Source organism: Hermetia illucens, chromosome 1 (assembly GCF_905115235.1).
Source record: "Hermetia illucens chromosome 1, iHerIll2.2.curated.20191125, whole genome shotgun sequence".
Taxonomy (NCBI): Eukaryota; Metazoa; Arthropoda; class Insecta; order Diptera; family Stratiomyidae; genus Hermetia; species Hermetia illucens.
In genome coordinates this window covers 132,592,959-132,603,941 of record NC_051849.1, presented here as the reverse complement: position 1 = coordinate 132,603,941, position 10,983 = coordinate 132,592,959, and positions in this window count along the sequence as shown.

Below are 10,983 nucleotides of genomic sequence, written 5' to 3'. Positions count from 1 at the left end.
GATTCTTCTCTCGAACGCGGCCAAGAGTGAATTATATTGAACGAAAAAACCACCTAAGAATTTCAGGCCTAAGTTTGACGAATCAGAACTACATTTTTGTTTTGGAATTGAGTGACACGAAGCGTATAAATCGGGCAAAAACTTTCTTCCAGTCAGTCGGAACCGCCATTCCCTAGGAAGTGCAAGCTTGATTGCCGATCAATCAGACTGCGTGATATCCACGTTAAAACAAAAACTGAGGTCAAATGTTTGGAAATTACACTAGACTAAAAGTGGCTTCAGAGTACGCACGTCGGAAATATGTAGAAAAGCTACTAAAGCTTTGAAGATTTACAAGTCCTTAGGAGGGAAGAAATAGGAACGTACCTCAAAAATACTACGCTGTATATATACAGTAAAGCTAAAATCAATGTTTATCTATGGGACAGAACCAAACTTGGTTTATCAGTCAGCGATTAACACATACATCCCATACTTTAGTGGAAGTTCTACTAGTATTGGCTCCTTTTCATCTTTACAAACAGAAGCAGGTAAGAAGGGCGATCTTCAGTAGGTTTATTGGTTGGCAAGGCGAGAGGTGTATCTCAAATCACTGATACCAGGGAAGAGCATGACAATTAAATTTCGTTTCGATAAGAAATATGGAACAGAATGCAGCAAAAGAGCGAACTGATCAACAATCAGGCGGTTATTAAGCCACTTAAGTCTAACTACGGAACTGAGGGAATATCTTAATAAATTGAATGCGCTTAGCGTGTGCAATAAGGTGTGGACATTTTTTGTTTTGGATTATATAATATATCTGTTTGGGTTAATAGGGGTTTGCAAGGAAGAGAGCAGAGGTCCCGCTAAGTGGATTAGAATGTTTCTATGGGCAGGCGAAGGAGTTTGTGGCCATCACGCTGACGATCCTAGCAGAGATATATAAACTGCCGCTCCAACATCGGCCAGACCTGCTACTTGGCGCATTCAAAAACCGCTTTGTATGTTTGACGCTGCCGGGAAAGTTCTCCAAAAGCATATTAGAAATAGACTCGTAGATGCGATACATGCGCCGAGGACTTATCCCCCGGCAGCTCGGCTTTAGAGCAGCGAGATGCACAGTTGATGTTGTCATAACAGTCGTGGATGCCGTTCATCGCGCTGAGGCACACAACAGCCGAGTTCGACGGGTGGTGCTCCTCGTAACGCTTAACGTGAGAAATGCTTTTAATTCCGTAAGATGAAAAGACATTCTAGGCACTCTAGACAATACTTTTGTACGTGCGAGCTATCTCTTATGGATATTGAGAGATGGAGGTCACGTCGGGAGCAGCGGAGGGATCCATCCTAGGGCCACACCTATGGAATACTTCCTACGATAGCCTGCTTAGGCTCGACATGCCAGAAGATTCGCATCTGGTCGGTTATGCAGATGACGTTGCGGCGGTTATTGCTGGATGCATTGTCGAAAGGGCGCTAAGCAGTCTTGGCATATTGATGGGACGGGTAAGCGGATGGATGACTTCTCATGGTTTTAACCTTGCCCTGGAAAATACCGGAATAGCTATTCTGGCTAAAATGAAAATTCCGATCCTGCTTCCCATAACGATCGGTAAGATAATAGAGTCGAAATTAACGGTAAGATACCTGCAACTGACTCTTGACTCAAAAATGAGCTTTTCTCAGTGGCAACTCTCTTAGCAAAATGAGGGGCAGATGGGCTGCGCAGCTCATTGGTGACTAAAGTGCGTGGCTGAATCGGAAACATGGTAAGACTAACTATTTCCTTACCCAGCTCCTATGTGGGCATGCAAGTTTTCAGTCTTACCTGCACAAGATTAGAAAGGCACTATCTTCTCATTGCGTGTTTTACAATGGAGTTGTGTGGGACGCCAATCACACCTCTTGTTCTTCTGGAAGATAGGATGGGGTTTGCCAGCAGCTTTATTTTAACACACGCGATCCCTCTCTACACAAAATTGTTGAAGAAATGCTGAGTAGCGTTGACAGGTGGAGCCTCCTCGTCTATCCTTTCGTTGGTGAAAGGAAGCTCGGGGACTAACCCGAAGTATTGTGACAAACAAACAGGCTAGCTCTTTGACGATGGGAAGGTGTTTAGTAGGTAGTCCGACGGCGTACCGTCGCGGGAGTCTAACACTCTGTGCGTAAATGCATTCACCTATCCTACCCACGAAAAAAACGAATGAAGAGGAACGGTTGAAGGAACCATGCTGGTTGAATTCCCCATGGAATGAAATAGTCGAAGATGTATATGAGAAAATATACACCCAAACACTTGGATTATTTAAACCTCTCCAACTTTAGGATTACAATGGGAATACACACTACTCAGCACCGGTTAAACTACTAATTAGGGAAGCTGGAAATATTTCCGGACAATATTTGCAGATTTTGTAGGGAGTATGTTAAAGCCTCATTGCTATTCTGCGACAATTTCCGCCGCTTGTTCCAAGTAAGCTAATGCACCTGGGAGAACAATCAATACTGGACGCAAGGCTATATCCCTGCCACAACGAATAGATATCAAACCTGCAGATAACATTTTTATTTGAAGGTACAAAATACAATTCACTCTCTCTAAACTCTTGACGGATTATTTGATTTAACTTTCTTATGGATTTGTTTTCGTTACCTTACAAGTTGCTGAGATGGACTTTATCGTCTTCAAATTATTTTCACTGTCAATGTATCGTAGCATTTTATGCATTATTTACACTGAATTATTCTATCTGGATTAAAGTCCAGCTTCTGACTTTTATTGAGTTGGTTTTAGACTTGAGACAGTATAATGCCATTTACAATTCAGTCAAGCCGCAAAACTTTTGTGATTTATAATCTGTGCACCTAAAAGCAAGAACTGTTAATGCATACAGAAACTCAAGGACTCCTCCTACGATCCAGCCTGAAAGCATTATTTTGAACAACGTTCACACAATGTGATTATTTGAAGTTCTCAAGTCCTTCTGTTTTGCTGCTGTCCGGCATTAATGCGAGATAACGAGCAAGTATCTTTTAAGCCCATTAAAAATGAATTTAAGGAGGTACAGTACCGAGAATTAGTTTCGAGATGTACATCAATGTGAAATTTAGATGCAACTTTGGAAAGTGATGGAGTGATATTCTTTCAGACAAAAGGATATCTGTCATATAAGTGAAGTCCTTGCAAACTGTTTTATGTTGAAAATTTGCTGGGTCAATAGTATTTGTATTTTAAATAATTGCGCGCTGAATACCTGAATTTATCCGATTGGGAGCGCTCCTGGCCTTGTATTGAAGGTTATGTAGCCCCTTCAAATATCAGCAACAAAATACGGGAAATGGAATCTGCACGCTTCAAACACAAAGTTTCTTTATGTAAAGAAGTTTAGGTACACGACTGCTCCAATTGTACATGGCAAAAATTCAATTGTACATAATTTTTCACTCTTTCGGAAATACATGCACCGCCAATGCCCTCAATCCTGACGTAATCATATCAGGTTATGCTAGTAATCTAGCAATCTACCACGAAGGGGCGTTCATTGTCTTTGGTGGTTGGTCATTGGTCGAAACCATAGAGGACGACAAGGTGGGTGACCCCGCCGTAAACTTTAGATTTGAGACAATGGTTAAGATCTCGATCATAAAGGACGCCATTTCCATTTAATTATTTTATTTTTTACAATACACAGCTGCTGACGACTTTAGCACTTTCTTGGATGGACACGTCATAATTTTGGCGTTAGTAATGAAGTGAGCACTGACGAAATCCGTGGGTGTACTTATATAAACTATAAGCCTCAAAATATACTCAATACCAATCTTCTGGGATAGAGTTAATACGAGCATATGAACACCTATGGATTTGCTTTAATTTCACCCAACCTAGGAGTGCAAAATTTCGCGGAAATATTATACTACGCATGGCACCGACCACGCTTTAAAAGGTGTTGTGCAAATTTTATTATAATATCTAAAGTATATATAATTGGTCAAATTTCTGCTTTTCGTCTAAATTGGGTGTATCAATCATGTTGATACCCTTGACGGTGCAATAGTTGAGTTGGTTGAGCGGTTACCTCTCAATTTTGTTGCATGGATTCCAATCGCCGTTGTCATGGATTTTGGTGCAAGTCTTTTTGCTTGTTCCACTGATGTAAGCGTATCATTTGCATAACATTAAATGTGATAATGAACAACATGAAAACAAAATGGAAGAAAAATAAAACTAACACGGAAGAGACTTTGGGGATGCCCAATACTGTGCTGGGAATTGGAAAGAATCCATGCATATAATCATATAATGTTAATATTGAGCCGCCTTGATCCTAACGTATCTTGTATAAAAATAAAACACAAAACTTTTTATACCTGTAGTGTTGAGTTCCGTTTAACTAACATGACCTCTCATATTATCGTTTTGCTATTACTAGCATTATAGATAACTAAACGTTCAGATATTTGGTGAACGGATTGACTGTTACGTTATCGAGGTTGAGTTGCGTGTTGAGTGGAAGAAGTGAATGTGGGTAGTCACAAATACCGGGTGAAATTTTCGTAAATTCTTTTCCACACCACGAGAATCTTTCACTGCTGATATGAGTGGCTCAAAAGCAAAATTCAGTCAAATATTTTTTACTTAAATCCAAGAATGCGATGTAGAGGGCGATACTTCCCATGTCGTTACTGCCATGGATGAACATACAATAGGTATTGCGTCAGCAGTTCTTGCCAAGCCAACTTGATTTGTGGTAATTTGGACAATGTTACGAGTATCACTGTGAAGATTGAGCTAAAAATCTGAATGGCATAGGATAACAATCCACTTGGGCGGTAATTAGAACATAAGATTGGAACGCCCTTTGTTTTCCACATGAAAGTGAGGTCCCAGCGCCTCTAGTCCTGATATACCATGAAATCAGTTGATGTCATTATGGGAACTTTAGGAAAGGAGAGGGTATGTAATCTTTGAAGCAGAACCGCAGTGGAAAGGCAAAATAAAAGCACTGGTCTCGGCCGGTGCTTGAACTATCAGCAATTTAGTCGCACTCCCTAGTGTGTACGCAATTTATGGTAAGTACCATAAAATAGTCATATGCCCCTAGAAAATGCAGCAATTGTAGAAAAAACCATACTGACAATTCTAGAGGATGTTAAGTCTATAAGGCCATGATGTACGACCTGTTGGAGGTGGGGGAAAGGCGAAGCCTCTGTGCACTCAGACCCTAGTGGCCCTTAGTATAATTTATGTATCGCAGGATTTCTGATAGTGGATGTTATGCTACCCGTTGCAGCTAGAGCACGTCAGCACCAAAAATCTGATGTCTGATGCGTCGAAGATTGGGACACTTTTATAGAAAATATTCCGTGGGTTCCGCTTCCTCATTACAGAATGCAATGAAGCTTGACTGTCTTTCCGACCGACTTTCAACCGCTCGTCAATCATTCAGGTTGCCGCCATTAAACTCGTCTCAGTTTGGCCTATCAGTTACGTCTGAACTGCCAATCGGCCAGACATGTTTGTTTATGCTGTGAGCGAGGATTTCATGTTTGTTTAGAATGTGAACGAGAGTTTTACAGCCATCTTTAACGCTGGTGACCATTTTTGATAAAAGGCCACACCCAAAAATATCTCAAATTCTCGTATCAAAGCTTTCCACATTCAAAGTTAAACTAATAATGTTGCGACTTGCCAGTATGTGGATACTGCCCTCAGTTCAACTGGCGGTCGGGTGCATTGCGGGCTCTTCTGATTTAACTAACAGGCCGATAATCAATGCGTTTTCGCAGTATTTCTAGTAAAAAGTTGTTAACATTTAAAACTCAACACCTTCTCCGTAGCTAGTAGTAATTTTGATTCGACATACTTCGATATTTCATTGCCGGGTGTATATATATATAACAAGCCGAAATGAATGTGGATGGCAGGCATATTGTCCCAAGGGAAAGGCCCACATATCGTTTTTATTCGCGAAGTAGACTCCTGTTCCACAACCTTGTTCTATTTTTGAATTATGGATACAAAAGACGTCAGCATATCCTGACTCGCATCCTTCTGGTTCATCCTAATTTTCTCTTCATTTCAAGATAGCTTCGTATGCTCTACCAAACAGATGTATAGGCATCTAAAAATCAGAAAGCATTGGAAAAACTGGATTCAGTTCTGCCAATAACTCTTCCAATGCTATGTGCTCCCCACGACGACGGACGTGAGCGGACATCAGCCTAACGATAGCAACTTATATCCATATTACTACTGAAGACCTAAGTCTGCAAGTCGAGGCAAAAGTCCGCCCATATAGCCCATGAACTGTGGGAGCTCGTTTCATCTTTATCGCTACATATTTCTTCCAAAGAAGCTTCCTGTCTGGAATAATTTCAAAAAATTTATTTTTTGAGAGTATTGAAGTGTAGTACCCACACCTCTCGAAGGGAAAAACCATTCAGTTTGTGGGGGACTCCCCTTGCATGCGAAAAAGGGGTGTCAATTTTCACAGAAAATGGTCATGGCTATCATATGAAAAAGCTCCATTAGCACTTTTTAAAACTGATCATTTCTGATATTGGGTGAAACAAAGGGGGTGAGGGTTCTGAATGTGTGCCCCAAAAAGTGAAACAAGTGTCGTTCTCAGAACCGACCCAGCCGAAAAATCCGAAAAAAATTCATAATTATGCATCTATACGAAATCGCATTTCGATATTTGCTCAAATAAAATTAATAATAGCATATTGCCATATTTTAGAAATTTATTATCTTTCATTTTGAGCTATGTAGCAAAAGAAGAGTGTGCATAGAGGCCTCATCACATAAGATGAGCACAAAACCTTTATACCCGAAGCGCCTAGCTTCCGGTATCTGGACATGTTTGTATCTGTTGTAGGTTAACTTCTTCAGATTTGCCAATAATATTGAACTCCTAGCGTGACGCGTAGGCTGATTATTATCAATACAGTGCTTTGTGCAGTGGCTTTTTAAAAATTAAAAGGAAAGCAATTGAATTTTTAACTATGTATACACAGAATTGTCGCGCACTCACTGTTCCTCACATAAGGAAACACAAAGTCTTTTATATCTGAAACGTCTAGTTTCCAACTTCCCGACTTTTCTGCAAATAATTCCATTATGGTTTTGTTTGGATTAACTGAAATTCCTTGCCTGAGGCATCAACTGTCAATCAAATCAATGGCGCGTGTGTATTTCTACACACCGTTTCGTGATCTTGACCAACAACTAGCAGAACCACATCATCAGCATAAGTTTTGGCGCGTATTTGCAGATTTTGCAGTTCGCATAGTGGTGGGTCGATCAACTTCCTCCTCAGCAGTGGCGATAGCACATCTCCTTCAGGGAAGCCTTTCATCGGAACAACGGAAGTTAGATACCGATAAACACCCACTTCAGCATATGGCAATCTCTGCGTTGGCATAGCTTATATCCACTTAGGTAAGGTTTCATCAACACCATGCTCTCGCGCGGCATCACAAAGCTTTAGGAAAGGCGCATAATTAAGTGTCAATGTTCACGAACACTTTCATCGTTCAGAGTTGCGTCCTCTACTTTTGAAACTATAGAGTGGAGAGCGGATTTACAGGAGTTTCCACGTTAGTTTTCATTTAATGAGTGCAACCTTAGCGCCTTCTCGCGAATATGACGCTCGACTAGTCTCTCCAGACGTTTCAGTGAAAATGACATTAATCTGATTTGTTCTGAAGTTCTTTACATTTGAATAAGCATCTTTCGCAGGCTTAGGTATGAAGACTGCCTTAACCTTCTGCCAAGAGGTTAAAACGTAGCCCAGAGCAAGACATCCGCGAACAGTAATTCTTAGAAAATGCTCTAAGTGCTCTACATACTCGTTTAGTATCGCTGGATAGATCCCACCCATGAAGTGTTCATAGGGCTACCGTGATATTATACTGAGCAGCTCTCACCTTTTCATTTTTGAAACTTGCTCGCGCAGTGCCCTAATTCCTCTGCAACACGTTTGTGTTGAAAGGTTTGCAAAAACCGTTAATTCTCCCCCTCCCACCTCTGACACGTGTTCTCCTGGATGGTGGACTTCCAAGGGAGTCTGTATAGACTTAGCCCTGGAGTTCGTGAAAGTTCTATCCTTTTTAAGAACTTTGCATAGCCTGGAAGTCTCTCCTTCGCCTCAAAGTTCCGCACAGTATGCTCTAAATGAGTCTCATTTTGAACGTTTTACGAGCCTTTTGTACTCACGCTATGAGTTCCGGAAGTTTAACCAGTCTTCCTTCTTATTGCTTTTATAAGCAGGATTTTGAAGTCGCTTGGTTGATTTCCTGACTTTTTACAGTTCTTGTTCCCACTTTGAAACCGTTTTACCACTTTAGTCACGTAAAATAGGACAAGCCTCTTGTAAGCTCTCTCCTGGGAATAGAATTATCTCAGCATGGTTGCTTCTAACAATTTTGACATCAGGACGCAGGCTCTCAAGGATGCCTCATCGAAGAAGATCCAAGACCCCTTCGCTGATCCAATACCACTGATTTTATTAAAACAAACAACTATCTGGAACTATGCCAGCCTTGCTGCCAGTAGATAGCAAGTGACTTTGGCATGCTGCCGGTTAATTTGACTAATCTTTATGTTCGTAGACTTAGGTTTAGTCTAAAGTCAAAATTGCTGCTAAATGAAAAGTCTGCTGCGTCCTGCGTGCATTTTACTGGAGTTAGCAACTTGTCCTCACCTTTCGCTTTATTGCATCTGATTTCTCTCGGTATCGCCACACTTGGTGGTGTAGTAACATCCATGTCTTTATTCTTACGAAATTTCGTCTTCTTTCGCAGTGCCTTTCGTTGTCGTCGGCTGGGAGCCCTCTCAGGTTCACAGTGTCCAGGTTGCATGGATTTGTTTCCACATACCGGAATTAGACCAGTTACATCTGCATGAACAACTTCCCTTTTGCCGCTTTTCCTGGTAGAGAGGGAAAGAGAAGTTTCTGACATTCAAGTCTGTAGTCCTCTCATATGCGCTAAAGTTTCCTTCTGCGAACATTCCTCTCCCGTTTCCTGGAAGAATTAGTCAACAGTGTCACCGACAGGCCGAACGTAGCGAGTTATGAGCGACATTATGGAAGGAGCGTTGCGAAAGGTGTGCCTGTGGGCCGCAAGATGCGGACTCAGCATAAACCCAACCAAAACGCAGCTGATGCTATTCACCACGAAGACAAGGATACCTGAATTCCATCTACCACGGCTGAATGAACAAAGATTGGTTCTTTCCTCTAATGTGAAGTATTTGGGTGTAATCCTGGATCCTAAGCTAAATTGGAGGTTGCACATAGAACTGAGGGTTAAGAAGGCCTGTATAGCCTTCTATGCCTGTAAGAGAACCTTTGCCAGGAAATGGGGTCTCCAGCCGAGGATGGTTCTCTGGATGTACACCGCTGTAGTGCGTTCGATCCTGACGTACGGATCTATTGTATGGTGGCAGGCTTTGAAGAAGAAATACAATAGAACGAAGCTTAATAGGATTCAAAGAACCGCGTGTGCAGGTGCTACGGGGGCTCTGCAGTCTTGCCCGGCAGATGCTCTCAATGTACTCCTGCATCTCCTCCCCCTTGACCTCCACATCAAATATGTTGCAGCGTGCAGTGCCGTAAGACTGCGTGAGTCCGGATGCTGGGCAGCGAAGTCCTATGGCCACAGCAACATTCTAGATGAAATACCTCGAGAAATCTGGGCATCCCCCACGGACTATGTCACACGCAAGCTGAACTTCACGAGAAACTTTGCTGTGGACCTTCCAACCAGGGCAAAGTGGAAGACCGGCGGCGTGTTGCAAGACTATGACACGGTATTCTTTACGGACGGATCAAAGATGGCCTATGGAGTCGGCGCGGGGGTTTTCTCGAATACACACGGTGTATCCAAGTCGTATGGTCTCCCAGGTTTCACCAGTGTATTCCAGGCGGAAGTACTGGCGATATTGGAAGTCTGTCGATGGCTGGAGCGTGATTCGAGTCCCAAGCGTAACATAGCCATTCTGACCGACAGCCAAGCGGCCATCAAGGCCTTGTACTCAACGACGACATCTTCCCGGTTGGTGGGGCAGTGCAGAGACACGCTCAACCATCTGGGCGGCACGCTCAAGATCACTCTCCTCTGGGTTCCCGGGCATAGGAACATAGAAGGGAATGAGCGGGCTGACGGATTGGCCAGGCAAGGCTCTGCTCTTGGCAGTCCCTCGGGGAACACAGTCGGTGTTCCGCTGGCGGCTGTCGGGGGCCGAGTCTACTCGCACTACCTAGCAGCCGCGGGCCTGAGATGGCGAAGGCTTACAAGCTGTGCCAAATCAAGGAGAATTTGGCCCGCTTATAACATAGCCCGATCACGAGAGCTCCTGTGCCAGACGCGTGCAAATGCATTCAAGATTACGGCGGTCTGCACGGGGCACTGGCCCATAGGGGACCATGCCGCTAGGCTCGGCTTACCCTACAACTCGCATTGCCGAAGCTGCGGAGAAGGAAGGGAAACCCTCATGCACTTTCTCTGCGATTGCCCGGCTCTAGCTCGAGTCAGGCTGCGGACACTGGGTAAACCATTCTTTGGGGACCTCAGTGAGATTTCTAGTCACAGGGTCGGAGAGCTGCTTTCCTTCGTGAATGCTACGGGCTGGCTCTGAGGATCCGAGCCAGCTGGACTTCGCTTCCCTGTTCCTATAACAACAGTCACGGTCTTAGGAGTTTGTGGCATCAAAACGGCGCACCAAAGCGCTAATTGGGCTCCTCGGAGCGGCCACTGATACCTACCCTACCTACCCTACCGGAATTAGACCAGTTACATCTGCATGAACAACTTCCCTTTTGCCGCTTTTCCTGGTAGAGAGGGAAAGAGAAGTTTCTGACATTCAAGTCTGTAGTCCTCTCATATGCGCTAAAGTTTCCTTCTGCGAACATTCCTCTCCCGTTTCCTGGAAGAATTAGTCAACAGTGTCACCGACAGACCGAACGTAGTCTGGTTTCTTATTCCTCTTATTGT